The following is a 15,613-nucleotide window of genomic DNA, read 5'->3' as shown; positions in this document are numbered from 1 at the left end:
CTGATGATAATCTAATGGGCCTTCCTTTATATGTTGTATTCTTCTTTTCCCTGGCTGCCTTGAGAATTTTTTCTTTGCTGTTGGTTTGTGTCAATTTCATTATGATATGCCTTGGAGTAGGTTTGTTGGGGTTAAGAAAACTTGGAGTTCTGTTTGCTTCTTGAACTTGAGGCTTTAGTTCTTTCCACAGGCTTGGGAAGTTCTCATCTATTATTTGTTTGAGTATGTTCTCCATTCCATTTTCTCTCTCTTCTCCCTCTGATATACCTATTATTCTTATGTTATTCTTTTTGATGGAGTCAGATAATTCTTGTAGGGCTATCTCATTTTTTTTTAATTTTTGAGTCTCTTTCTTCTTCTCTCTGTTGTGCCTCAAGTTGCTTGTCTTCTATTTCACTAATCCTCTCTTCTATCTGACCTGTTCTATTAGCTAAGCTTATTACTTCCTTTTTCAGCTCGTGAATTGAGTTTTTCATCTCTGTTTGATTTGTTTTTATAGTTTCAATTTCCTTGGACATATATTCTTTGTGTTCATTGAGTTGTTTTCTGAGCTCCCTATATTGCCTTTCTGTGTTTTCTTGTATATCTCGGAGGATTTTTAGGATTTCTATCTTGAATTCTCTGTCATTTAGCTCCAAGGTTTCCAATATATTAAATTTTTTCTCCATAAATTTTTCCTTATCTAGCTGTGTTACCTCTCTTTCTTTTGTATCCATGATATTCGATTTTCTCTTCCTTAATGGCATCTGAGGGTGGTTTTGTTGATAGTATTAATGAGATTTAATAAAGAATAAAAAGTTAAAAAAATAAAAAAAAATAAAAAATCGAAAAGAGTTGTTTTTTTAAAAAAAAATTAATAATGAAATAAAGAAAAATAAAATAAAATAAAAATTTTTTAAAAAAGGAAATTATTCCCCCCCTCCTTTTTTCCTCTCCTCTCCTCTCCCCTCTTTCTTGAGAAAATCTTGTGGTGGACTGTGAGTTATAACAAACAATGCCTGTGATGGAGGGCCTGAATTGGGGAAAAGTAATAAAGGGGCAAAAAAGAAAAAAAGAAAAAAAAAAAAAAAAAGGAAAAAAAAAGAAAAAAAAAAGAGCGTATGGACCCACAAAAAGCAAATAAGGAAAAAATTTGGGTCAAGAATAAAATGATTTGCTTTTAGGTGTTGGTTGTCTAAGAGTTATGATGAGAGGAATAAGAGGAAAACGGAAAAATGGGGGGACAAATTAAAAACTTACTATTGTATTTAGTGGAACAAGAACTAGATAATATGGAGAGCCAGGGATGGGAGCACTGCTAGTGAGTTAAAAAGGTGAAGTAAAACCCCCTAAAATGCCACAAACATAGGTTTGAGTCCCAGATAAGATAATTTGTTTGTTATTGAGGTTTGAATGAGAGGAGATGTAAAGGAGAAAGGAAGAAACTAATATAGAGGGAGAAAAGAAAGAGAGAGAGAGAAAAAAAGAGGGAACCACTAAAAGAAGAAAAAAGAAAGGAGAGAGAGAGAGAGTTAAGGGTTTTGGAGTGCAACCCTCATAGAGAGAAAGGAAGAGAAGAGAAAAGATAATGGGAGATGTAACACTTATGGGTAGTGTAGTTCAAGGAGAGGAGAGAGTAAGACCAGTAGAGAGTTAATCGGCCAAATTGGAGGAAGAAAAAAAAGTATCAAGAATGAAGATAAGAGAAACAAACGAACAAATATAATAAAATGTGATAGGTTATAAAGTCTGCAGATTATTCTTGATTTTGAGAGGTTATCTTCTTGCTTTTTCTTTTCTCTCCCTCTTCCTGGTCGGTGACTCTGTACCCCGGGTTCTGCCCCTTTGGCATGCTCAGGTAGAGGCTTGCAGTTGATAAGTCTCTATGGCAATGTTATGTATTGTGCTTTAGTCTCGTGGGAGTCGAGGCTCATTAGCATTTATAGGCTCCGACAGTGAGAGAGTCCGTGTTCCTGGAGCCTTTCTCCTAGTCTTTCCTTCCTCAATTAGTAGCCTGATAATCCAGCTATGGGGTTGCTGCTGCCTCTGCCTGGATAGTAAGAGGCTCAAAGAGCTGGCAACTCCCCACTCTATTTCCACTCAGCACAGGGCTCTGGGTAAGGCTCAGTCAGTCAGAGCTGCTAGCATAATCAGGTGGGCTTTCCACCCACTCAAAGACCACTGGCTCTGCCACTCTGTCCGGTAACACAAGCGGGCGCCCACTTCTGGGGGGCGCTTGGAGGAAACTCTCACTCACTGTCTGCGACCAGGATATCCAGCCAGCAGTCTCACGCTCTGAGTGAAACCCCCAACCGCAGGGAAAAGTTGCAGCGTTGGAATTGAGTCTCGCTCTGTCCCCGTGCGCGGCTTTTGCAAGGCGCTGGGGCGGCTCGAGATTCCGCTTTGGCCCACACAAAGGCCCCTGACTCTGCCCCTCTGTGCGATAACACGGGCGCGCACTGCGGAGGCACTCGGAGGAATCGCTCACTCCTTATCTGCGCGCGCACACCAGGATATGAGGCCGGCCGCGGTTCCCTCTGAGTGAAACTCTCACCAGCACGGAAATCTCCACCGTTGGAAGTAGTTCTCACTCCCTCCCGTGCGTGGCTTTCCCAGGGCGCTGGGGCTGCCCAGAGACTCTGTCCTCGGCCCACAGAAAGGCCTCTGACCCTGCCTCTCCGTGGGGCAACACGGGCACCCACTCTCAGGGCCTAGGAAGAAATTCTCGCCCACTAACTGCGCACCGACCAGGAGACCGGGTAAAATGGCCGCTCTGCTTGTCTTTCTTTGTTTGGGTTTGGTGCGAGTGTTAGCTTGTATTGCCCGGGTTGCCACAGGATCAGATTTTCCTCGGCTTGGATCTGTGTGCCACAGCCTGGTTCGGCCGTTTGTGCCGCGGCAGCCTGGATCTATTCACCCCCTTTGCCTGCCTCAGTTTCTATATTCACAGTTACCAGAGAAAGCCGCCCTGTTTAGGTTAGTGAGGAAGGCGGAGCATTTCTTACTCCCTTTTTCCTTCGGGGTTTGGTTATATATTTAGCCAATTTTTCACTCAATCATACCTTTGGGTGTATTGCGAAGCATCTGGAAGCTCCAAGTATAGGTTTTTCTGTTTCTGGTTGAAGATCTTGTTGAGTTTTGGGGGAGATTTATCGGTATCGCTTCCTACCCCGCCATTACTCTGACCGAGATTGTTTCTTTATTATTAAAAGAAATAACTCCTCTAGAGATTTTCATGTGTTGCTAGAAAATTGAGATTAGTTAAATCTAAACTTCCCCATTTAACATTCACTTTACAAAAAATGCAGGGGGCAAGAAAACATGTTAAATAACATCCTGATTATGCAATCATCAAAATCCATAATGAAAGCTCTTTAGAGCAATTGATGGAGTATTTTTCAAATATAAGTTAATAAACAAAATGTGGTAGTTAGGAGGAGACACATCAACCAAATTGTTTATATTGTAAATATTGTTCAATTAATTCAGACACAATTCTCATCTCCAGGAAAAATAAATAAATAAAAATAAGAAATATTAGAAACTATTGCTTTTTTTCTGACTACAATGATTCTAACCCTTATTAACCATATTTATAATTAATTCTTTATCTATTGAGCATTCTGACAGTGAATCCTATAATATTAGGATTATAACATAGACTAACTTTTGTAGGATGTATTTCCCTAAGGCAGTTATATAAAATATTTTTATGTTAAATAGTTTTGTCCTTTGCCCAGCAGAACAGAGACATTTTTTTCTTTAAAAAAATTTTTTTGGCAAATTAAATTTTATGAGGTGACATTGATCAATAAGAGTACATAGGTTTCAGGTAAACATTTCTATAACATTTGAATTCTTGATTATGTTGTGTACCCATCATCCAAGTCAAATCATTTTTCATCACCTTATATTTGTCTCTTTTTACCCCTCACCCTGGTAACTACTTCACTGTTATCTGTATCTATGAGTCATAATTTTACATCCCACCTAAGTGTGAAATCATAGTTTTTAACTTTTTCTTATTTACTTATTTCACTCAGTAGAATGCTATCAAGTTCCATTCATGTTGTCGTAAATGGCAATATGTCATCGTTTCTTATGGTTGAGTTGTATTCCGTTGTATATATGTACCACATCTTCTTTATTAAATCCTCTACCAAGGGACACTTTGCTTGTTTCCATTGCTTGACCACTGTAAATAATGCTGCAATAAATATGGGGGTACATGTGTCTTTTTTAAATTTAATTTATTGTGTTTACATAGATTCTAGTGTTGCCCCAAATGCATCCTCCCTCCCCCGTATTTCCCTCAGCATCTCCTTTGCCCCCCTCCCAGTAACACCCTCCCCCCTTCCCTTCAGGTTTATCCCATCCTATCTTCCCCTTTCTCTCTGTCCTCTTTTCCTCTAATCCCTTTGATCCCTTCTCGGTTTCAATTCCGTTCCTAAATTTACATTGTTTCTTGGATTTCTCAAAAGAGTGAGGCCATATGATATTTTTCTTTCTCTGCCTGGTTTATTTCACTTAACATAATAGTTTCCAGGTTCATCCATGTTGTTGTAAAAGGTAATATTTCACTTTTCATGGCCCCATAGTATTCCATTGTAAATATGTATCACTGCCTTTTAATCCAGTCATTCACTGACGAATACTTAGGCTGTTTCAGATCTTCGCTATTGTGAACAATGCAGCCATAAACATGGGGGGGGGTATTTCTTTTTTTTGCATCAGTGATATGGTGTTCTTGGTTTTTCCTAAAAGTGGGATAGCTAGGTCAAAAAGCAGTTTCATTTTTAATTTTTTGAGCAATCTCCATACTGTTTTCCACAGTGGCTGCACCAGTCTGCATTCTCACCAGCAGTGCAGGAGGGTTCCCTTTTCTCCACATCCTCACCAGCACTTATAATGTGTTGTTTTGTTAATGAGTGCCATTCTGACTGGGGTGAATCTCATTGTGGTTTTAATATGCATTTCACTAATGATTAGTAATGTTAAACATTTTTTCACCTGTCTATTGGCCATCTGTATACCCTCTTGAGAGAAGTGTCTATTCATTTCTTTTGCCTATTTTTTGATTGGATTGTTTAACTTCCTCGTGTTGAGTTTTACAAGTTCTTTATAAATTTTGATTATTAAACCCTTATCAGATGTATTGTCTAATATGTTCTTCCATTGTGTGGTTTGTCTTTTTATTCTGTTCATATTCTCTTTACCTGTGCAAAAGCTTTTTATTTTGATATAGTCACATTTGTTTATACTGTTTTTTATTTCACTTGCCCGTGGAAATAAATCAACAAATATATTGCTGCAAGAGATGTCAGAGAGCTTACTGCCTATGTTTTCTTCTAAGACGCTCATGGTTTCACGATTTACATTTAAGTATTTTATCCATTTTGAGTTTATTTTTGTGAATGGTGTAAGTTGGTGGTCTGGTTTTATTTTTTTGCAGGTAGCTGTTCAATTTTCCTAACATCATTTATTAAAGAGGCTGTTTTTAGTCCATTGTATTTCCTTACGTACTTTGTCAAATATCAATGTTCCATAAAGGTGTGGGTTTATTTCTGGGTTCTCAGTTCTGTTTCACTGATCTATATGCCTGTTCTTATGCCAGTACCAGGCTGTTTTGAGTACAATGGCCTTGTACTATAATGATATCAGAAAGTGTGGTACCTCCCACTTTATTCTTCTTTTTCAAGATTGCTGAGGCTATGGCCCTGGCCCGTTGGCTCAATGGTAGAGCGTCGGCCTGGCGTGCAGAGGTCCTGGGTTCAATTCCCGGCCAGTGCACACAGGGGAAGCACCCATCTGCTTCTCCACCCCTCCCCCTCTCCTTCCTCTCTGTCTCTCTCTTCCCCTCCCGCAATGAGGCTCTATTGGAGCAAAGATGGCCCGGGCGCTGGGGATGGCTCCTTGGCCCCTGCTCCAGGCACTAGAGTGGCTCTGGTCGCAACAAGAGCGACGTCCCAAAGGGGCAGAGCATCACCCCCTGGTGGGCAGAGCATTGCCCCTGGTGGGCGTGCCAGGTGGATCCCGATCGAGCGCATGCAGGAGTCTCTCTGACTGTCTCTCCCCATTTCCAGCTTCAGAAAAATACAAAAAAAAAAAGATTGCTGAGGCTATTCGTGTTCTCTTTTGGTTCCATATAAATTTTTGGAATATGGAGTGACGTCACGGAAATGGTTCCGTGAGCAGCGCGTCCGACAGCTCTCCCCTAAATCACAACAAATTTATCAACTAGAAACAGAAAAATTTATCCTCGGAGCATTCCGGAGTTCCACACAAACTGATAGCGAAAGGACTGTTATCACTTGAATCTGAGAGACGAGGGTGTGGAGGAATCTACCACAGGGATGTTCTTTCAAACCGCAAGGAAGTGCGCCTGTGGTGAGTCAGCCCATATACTTGGGAACCGCGAGCTGCCACCGCGAGCCGCCGCAAGCCCCCGTGAGCCGCAGCCGCGAGCCGCCGCCGCGAACCGCCACTGCGAGCGGCCGCCGCGAGCTGCCGCCGCGAGCCCGGTCCGGTTGAGCACCGCTGACGTTCCCAGCGGCCCACACACTGCGAGTGGGGGTCGCCGGCCACCGGTGCCCGGAGCGCCCCATTCGCAGGCGTGCCTTGGGCATTCCATGCGCCCAGGGCGCCCTGCTGGCCCGCACACCCAGGGGGCTCCATTATCCTGCGCCTGGTGCGGTCCAGCCGCCAGCGGCGGGGCGAGCAGGAGAGGCTTGGGAGATTCTCTCCGTGGGCGGGGCACCTCACCCAGCCATTCAAGCTAACAATCAAGCGTTGGGGGAGGGGCGCGCGCAGGCAGCCTAAAATACCTTCGGAAGCACAGCTGCGACCCAATCACTGAAATTAGCTTAACCCATAAAATCTGCGCACCCTCGGTTCTAATTGATAAGATCTCTCTCAGTTCAGCGATCCAAGACAAGAGGCGTGATATTTTTTAGTGCCTCTCGCTAAAGGGGCGGGGGCAACTTCTGATTGATAGAGCCTCCATATTCAGGGATAAACGCTAACAAGAAGGACTTGGCAGATAATAAGGTCTATACTACACTAGTCGTAAGCAGAGACTAGTGCCTCTTCTTCCCTGCAAAAACAGGCTACAAAGTGTGGAAAGCCTGGGTTGAGAGGTCCAACTAAATGATAGGCGCTGAACAGTCACCTTGACAACAATTGACTCCCACCCCCGCCTGATTACACTGGAGGCCCTGACTCTCAGAGCCTTTCCCAAAGCGTTGCACTGAGTGGGGATAGAGTGGGGATTTCCCAGCTCTTTGAGCCTCTTACTCCCCAGGCAGAAGCAGTTGCAGCCTTATAGCTGGATCACCAGGCTGCTAATTCAGAAAGGAGGGACTAGGAGAGAGAATCCAGGAAAGCAAACTCTCTCATCGTTGGACCCTGCAAACGCCAACAAGCCTTTACTTCCAGCAAGACTAAAGCCAATTATATGACATTGCCATAGAATCCCATCAACTGCAAATCCCTACCTAAGAGTGACACAGGGGCAGAGCCTGGGGTACAGAGTCACCGACCAGGAAGAGGGAGAGAAAAGAAAAAGGAAGAAGTTAACCTCTCAAAATCAAGAAAAACCCACAGACTTTACAACTTGATCCACTAATTTTTTGTTGTTGTTGTTGTTTGTTTCTTCTATCTTTTTGCCTTTATTTCCTTCACCTCGGTCCTTCTAGTCTCTGCCCATCTTATGCTTCCCCTTTCTTGAACTACACTACCCATGAGTGTTGCATTTTATTTTTCTTCTTTATCCTCAACCTCCTTTAAGGTCATACTCCAAAACACTTAACTCTCACTCTCTCCTCTTTTGTTTTTTTTTTGTCTTGCTTTATTTTGTTTTTTTCTCTTCCTATTCTATTTCTTCCTTTGTTTTTCTCTTTTTCTTATTTTTTCCTTTCTATTTGTTTTTTCTTTTCTCATTTTACTTTCCTCCCATATAATCCTCAATCATGAACAAATTAGTTAATTTGGGACTCAAGGCTTTTTTTGGCTTTATTTCTCTTTTTTGCTTTTGTTTTTACTTTTTTTTCTTGTTTGTTTATTTTTGTGGTATTTTGGGTCCTCCCAACCCAAGGTCTCCATTGTATTTAGTCTTCGCTCCACTTAATACAACAGATTTTTACTTATTATTTTTATTTTTTCTTCTTTATTATTCTTTTTTGTTCCTTTTTTCTGGTTCCCTCTTATCCCTCTCATTATATCTCTTAGTTGACCATCACTTACAAGCAAATCATCTTATGCTTGTCTAAGATTTTCTTCCTTTTTTTTTTTTTTTTTGCATTTAGTAGGTCCCTATTCCCTTTTTTTTGCCCTTTGAACTCTTCACCCCAAATCAGGCCCTCCATTATAGGCACGGTATTTCTCTGAGGAGGGGAGAGGAGGGAAAAAGAAGAGAGAAAAAAAGGGGGAAATAATAAATTATTACTGTTTTTTTTTGTGGGGTGTTTTACCTTTTTTTTTTTTTTTTTTTTTACTTTTTACTCTTTATTAATTCTAATTAGTGCTATCAATAAGACCACCCTCAGATGCCAATAAGAAAGAGGAAATCGAATATTATGGATACAAAAGAAAGAGAGGTAACACAAATAGATGTGGTAAAATCTATGGAGAAAAGACTTAACATATTGGAAGCCTTGGAGCTAAATGACAGAGAATTTAAAATAGAAATCTTAAAAATACTCAAAGATATACCAGAAAACACAGAAAGGCAATATAGGGAGATCAGAAAACAACTCAATGAACACAAAGAATATATTACCAAGGAAATTGAAACTATAAAAACAAATCAAACAGAAATGAAAAACTCAATTTCCGAGCTGAAAAACGAGGTAACAAGCTTAGCTAACAGAACAGACCAGATTGAAGATAGGATTAGTGAAATAGAAGACAAACAACTTGAGGCACAACAGAGAGAAGATGAAAGAGACTCAAAAATAATAAAAAACGAGAAATCCCTACAGGAATTGTCTGACTCCGTTAGAAAGAATAACATAAGAATAATAGGTATATCAGAGGGAGAAGAGAAAGAAAATGGAATGGAGAATATACTCAAACAAATAATAGACGAGAACTTCCCAAGCCTGTGGAAGGAACTAAAGCCTCAAATTCAAGAAGCAAACAGAACAACAAGTTTTCTTAACCCCAACAAACCCACTCCAAGGCACATCATAATAAAATGGCACAAACCAATGACAAAGAAAAAATTCTCAAGGCAGCCAGGGAAAAGAAGAGTACAACATATAAAGGAAGGCCTATTAGATTATCATCAGATTTCTCAGCAGAAACTCTACAAGCTAGAAGAGAGTGGACCCCAATATTTAAAGCCCTGAAAGAGAGGAACTTTCAGCCAAGAATACTATACCCATCAAAGCTATCCTTCAAGTATGAAGGAGATATAAAAACATTCACAAATACAGAAAAGATGAGAGAATTTATCAACAGAAAGCCCCCACTCCAGGAAATACTAAAGGGGGTTTTCCAACCAGATTCAAAGAACAAAAGAAAACAACACCACAAGTAACAGCTCCACCAAGAACACAATAAAACCAAACTTAAACTGTGACAACAAAGGAAAAAAAGGGGGGAGAGGATGGAGATTAACAGTAGCAAAGGATGAAGTGCAGAAATACTTATAAGATAGGGTACTACAATGAATATGGTAGGTACCCTTTTCATTACTTAATGGTAACCACCCTTAAAAAAACCACCACAAAAACACTTGACTTAAAAAAGGTAGCAACAGAGGAAAGAGGTATGGAACACAAACAAACAAAAACAAATGATAGAAAAACAAAAGAGAAGAATCAAACTAGATACAAAACTAACAGAAAGCAATTTATAAAATGGCAGTAGGGAACGCACAAGTGTCAATAATTACACTAAATGTAAATGGATTAAACTTACCAATAAAAAGACACAGAGTAGCAGAATGGATTAAAAAAGAAAATCCAACTATATGCTGCCTACAAGAAACACATCTAAGCAACAAGGATAAAAACAAATTCAAAGTGAAAGGCTGGAAAACAATACTCCAAGCAAACAACACCCAAAAAAAAGCAGGCGTAGCAATACTCATATCTAATAATGCTGACTACAAGACAGAAAAAGTACTCAGAGACAAAAATGGTCATTTCATAATGATTAAGGGGAAGTTGAATCAAGAAGACATAACAATCCTTAATATATATGCACCAAACCAAGGAGCACCAAAATATATAAGACAGCTACTTATTGACCTTAAAACAAAAACTAACAAAAATACAATCATACTTGGAGACCTCAATACACCACTGACGGCTCTAGATCGGTCATCCAAACAGAGAATCAATAAAGATATAGTGGCCTTAAACGAAATACTAGAACACCTGGATATGATAGACATCTACAGGACACTTCATCCCAAAGCGACAGAGTATACATTTTTCTCTAGTGTACATGGAACATTCTCAAGAATTGACCATATGTTGGGCCACAAAGACAATATCAGCAAATTTAGAAAAATTGAAATTGTACCAAGCATATTTGCTGATCATAAAGCCTTGAAACTAGAATTCAACTGCAAAAAAGAGGGGGAAAAACCCACAAAAATGTGGAAACTAAACAACATACTTCTAAAAAATGAATGGGTCAAAGAAGAAATAAGCACAGAAATCAAAAGATATATACAGACAAATGAAAATGAAAATACGACAGATCAGAATCTCTGGGATGCAGCAAAAGCAGTAATAAGAGGAAAGTTCATATCACTTCAGGCCTATATGAACAAACAAGAGAGAGCCGAAGTAAACCACTTAACTTCATACCTTAAGGATCTAGAAAAAGAAGAACAAAGACAACCCAAAACCAGCCGAAGAAAGGAGATAATAAAAATCAGAGCAGAAATAAATGAAATAGAGAACAGAAAAACTATAGAAAAAATCAATAAAACAAGGAGCTGGTTCTTTGAAAAGATCAACAAAATTGACAAACCCTTGGCAAGACTCACCAAGGAAAAAAGACACAGGACTCAAATAAATAAAATCCAAAATGAAAGAGGAGAGATCACCACAGACATCATAGATATACAAAGAATTATTGTAGAATACTATGAAAAATTATATGCCACCAAATACAACAATTTAGAAGAAATGGATAAATTCCTAGAACAATACAACCTTCCTTGACTGAGTCATGAAGAAGCAGAAAGCCTAAACAGACCAATCAGCAGGGAGGAAATAGAAAAAACTATTAAAAATCTCCCCAAAAATAAAAGTCCAGGCCCAGACGGTTATACTAGTGAATTCTATCAAACATTCAAAGAAGACTTGGTTCCTATTCTACTCAAAGTCTTCCAAAAAATTGAAGAAGAAGCAATACTTCCAAACACATTTTATGAGGCCAACATAACCCTCATACCAAAACCTGGCAAGGATGGCACAAAGAAAGAAAATTACAGACCAATATCTCTAATGAATACAGATGCCAAAATACTAAACAAAATACTGGCAAACCGAATACAACAACATATTAAAAAAATAATACATCATGATCAAGTGGGATTCATCCCAGAATCTCAAGGATGGTTCAACATACGCAAAACGGTTAACGTAATACACCATATCAACAAAACAAAGAACAAAAACCACATGATCTTATCAATAGATGCAGAAAAGGCTTTTGATAAAATACAACACAATTTTATGTTTAAGACTCTCAACAAAATGGGTATAGAAGGAAAATATCTCAACATGATAAAGGCCATATATGATAAACCATCAGCCAACATCCTATTAAACGGAATAAAACTGAGGACTTTCTACCTTAAATCAGGAACAATACAGGGTTGTCCACTCTTTCCACTCTTATTCAACGTGGTGCTAGAAGTTCTGGCCAGAGCAATCAGACAAGACAAAGAAATAAAAGGCATCCATATCGGAAAAGAAGAAGTAAAGCTATCACTTTTTGCTGATGATATGATCCTATACATCGAAAACCCGAAGGACTCCACAAAAAGATTATTAGAAACAATAAACCAATACAGTAAGGTAGCAGGATACAAAATTAACATACAAAAGTCCATAGCCTTTCTATATGCCAACAATGAAATATTAGAAAACGAACTCAAAAAAATAATCCCCTTCACGATTGCAACAAAAAAAATAAAATACCTAGGAATAAACATAACAAAGAACGTAAAGGACCTATATAATGAAAATTACAAAGCACTGTTAAGGGAAATCGAAAAAGATACAATGAGATGGAAAAATATTCCTTGTTCTTGGATAGGAAGAATAAATATAATCAAAATGTCCATATTACCCAAAGCAATATACAAATTTAATGCAATTCCCATCAAAATCCCTATGAGATTTTTTAAAGAAATGGAACAAAAAATCATCAGATTTATATGGAACTATAAAAAACCCCGAATAGCCAAAACAATCCTAAGGAAAAAGAATGAAGCTGGGGGCATTACAATACCTGACTTTAAACTATATTATAGGGCCACAATAATCAAAACAGCATGGTATTGGCAAAAAAATAGACACTCAGACCAATGGAACAGAATAGAAAGCCCAGAAATAAAACCACATATATATGGTCAAATAATCTTTGATAAAGGGGCCAACAACACACAATGGAGAAAAGAAAGCCTCTTCAACAAATGGTGTTGGGAAAACTGGAAAGCCACATGCAAAAGAATGAAACTCGACTACAGCCTGTCCCCGTGTACTAAAATTAATTCAAAATGGATCAAAGACCTAAATATAAGACCTGAAACAATAAAGTACATAGAAGAAGACATAGGTACTAAAATCATGGACCTGGGTTTTAAAGAACATTTTATGAACTTGACTCCAATGGCAAGAGAAGTGAAGGCAAAGATAAATGAATGGGACTACATCAGAATTAAAAGTTTTTGCTCAGCAAGAGAAACTGATATCAAAATAAACAGACAGCCAACTATATGGGAACTGATATTTTCAAACGACAGCTCAGATAAGGGCCTAATATCCAAAATTTACAAAGAACTCATAAAACTCAACAACAAACAAACAAACAATCCAATAAAAAAATGGGAAGAGGACATGAACAGACACTTCTCCCAGGAAGAGATACAAATGGCCAACAGATATATGAAGAGATGCTCAGCTTCATTAGTTATTGGAGAAATGCAAATCAAAACTACAATGAGATACCACCTCACTCCTGTTAGATTAGCTATTATCAACAAGACGGGTAATAGCAAATGTTGGAGAGGCTGTGGAGAAAAGGGAACCCTCATTCACTGTTGGTGGGACTGTAAAGTAGTACAACCATTATGGAGGAAAGTATGGTGGTTCCTCAAAAAACTGCAAATAGAACTACCTTATGACCCAGCAATCCCTCTACTGGGTATATACCCCAAAACCTCAGAAACATTGATACGTGAAGACACATGTAGCCCCATGTTCATTGCAGCACTGTTCACAGTGGCCAAGACATGGAAACAATCAAAAAGCCCTTCAATAGAAGACTGGATAAAGAAGATGTGGCACATATACACTATGGAATACTACTCAGCCATAAGAAATGATGACATCAGATCATTTACAGCAAAATGGTGGGATCTTGATAACATTATAAGGAGTGAAATAAGTAAATCAGAAAAAAACAAGAACTACATGATTCCATACATTGGTGGAACATAAAAATGAGACTAAGAGACATGGACAAGAGTGTGGTGGTTACCAAGGGTGGGGGGGGGAGGGAGGACATGGGAGGGAGGGAGGGAGAGAGTTAGGGGGAGGGGGAGGGGCACAGAGAACTAGATAGAGGGTGACGGAGGACAATCTGACTTTGGGCGAGGGGTTTGCAACATAATTTGATGACAAAATAACCTAGACATGTTTTCTTTGAATATATTTACCCTGATTTATTAATGTCATCCCATTACCATTAATAAAAATTTATTAAAAAAAATTTTTGGAATATGTGTTATATATCTTTGAATTATGTCATTGATATTTTAATTGGTATTGCATTGAATTTATAAATTGCTTTGGGAAATATAAACATTTTAATGATGTTTATTCTTTCTATTTATGAACATGGTATATGCTTCCACTTATTTGTATCTTCCTTGATTTCTTTTATCAATGTTTTATAATTTCCCAGATACAAGTCTTTAATCTCCTTGGTTAAATTTACTCCTGGGTACTTTTTGTTGTTGTTGTTGTTGTTGCAATAGTGAAGGGGATTATTTCCTTAATTTCTCTTTCTAACAGTTCATTGTTGGTGTACAAAAATGCTTCTGATTTCTGTGTATTAATTTTATACCCTGCCACCTTGCTGAATTTATTTATCAGGTCCAATAGTCTTTTGACTGAGATGTTAGGGTTTTCTATATACAGTATCATATCATCTGCAAATAATGATAGTTTTACTTCTTTTTTTTTAATTTTGATACCTTTTATTTTTTCTTATCTGATTGCTGTGGTGAGGAGTACCAGAACTATGTTGAATAAGAGTGGTGAAAGGGGGCACCCCTGCCTTTTTTCTGATCTTAAGGGAATTGCTTTTAATTTTTTCCCATTGAGTATGATGTTGGCTGTGGGTTTGTCATAGATGGCCTTTATCATGTTGAGGTATGTTCCGTGTATTCCCACTTTGCTGAGAGTTTTAATCATAAATGGGTGCTGGATTTTATCAAATGCTTTTTTTTCTATCTATTACAATTATCATATGGTTTTTCTCCTCCCTCTGGTTTATGTGACAAATCACATTGATTTATTTGCAAATATTGTACCATCCTAGCCTCCTCAGAATAAATCCCACCTGATCATGATGTATGATTTTTTTCATGAATTGCTGGATCCGGTTTGCTAATATTTTGCTGAGGGTTTTAGCCTCTAAATTCATCAGGGATATTGGCCTATAATTTTCTTTCTTTGTGTTGTGTTTGCCTGGTTTTGGAATCAGAATTATGCTCTCCTCATAAAAGGAGCTTGGAAGTCTTCATTCCTCCTGAATTTTTTTTTTCTTCTGAAGCTGGAAACAAGGAGAGACAGTCAGACAGACTCCTGCATGTGATTGGGATCCACCCAGCACACCCACCAGGGGCAACGCTCTGCCCACCAGGGGGCAATGCTCTGCCCATCTGGGGCATCGCTCTGTCATGACCAGAGCCACTCTAGCGCCTGGGGCATAGGCCAAGGAGCCATCCCCAGCGCCCGGGCCATCTTTGCTTCAATGGAGCCTCAGCTGCGGGAGGGAAAGAGAGAAACAGAGAGGAAGGAGGGGGGGGGGTGGAGAAGCAAATGGGCACGTCCCCTATGTGCCCTGGCTGGGAATCGAACCTGGGTCCCCCACACGCCAGGCCGACGCTCTACCGCTGAGCCAACCGGCCAGGGCCCCTCCTAAATTTTTTGAAATAGCTTGAGAATAATAAGAATTAGTTCTTCTTTGAATAATGGTAGAATTCACCTGTGAAGCCATCTGGCCCAGGGCTATTGTTTGTTGGGAGGTTTTGATAACTGTTTTGATCTCATTTGTTGTAATTGGTCTGTTTAGGTTTTCTGATTCTTCCAGATTGATTTTTGGAAGAAGTATGTTTCAAGGAATTTGTCCATTTCATCTAGATTGTCTACTTTTTTGG

Source organism: Saccopteryx bilineata, chromosome 9 (genome assembly GCF_036850765.1).
Source record: "Saccopteryx bilineata isolate mSacBil1 chromosome 9, mSacBil1_pri_phased_curated, whole genome shotgun sequence".
Taxonomy (NCBI): Eukaryota; Metazoa; Chordata; class Mammalia; order Chiroptera; family Emballonuridae; genus Saccopteryx; species Saccopteryx bilineata.
The sequence above is the reverse complement of the archived record's forward strand: the minus strand, read 5'-3'. Positions refer to the sequence as shown.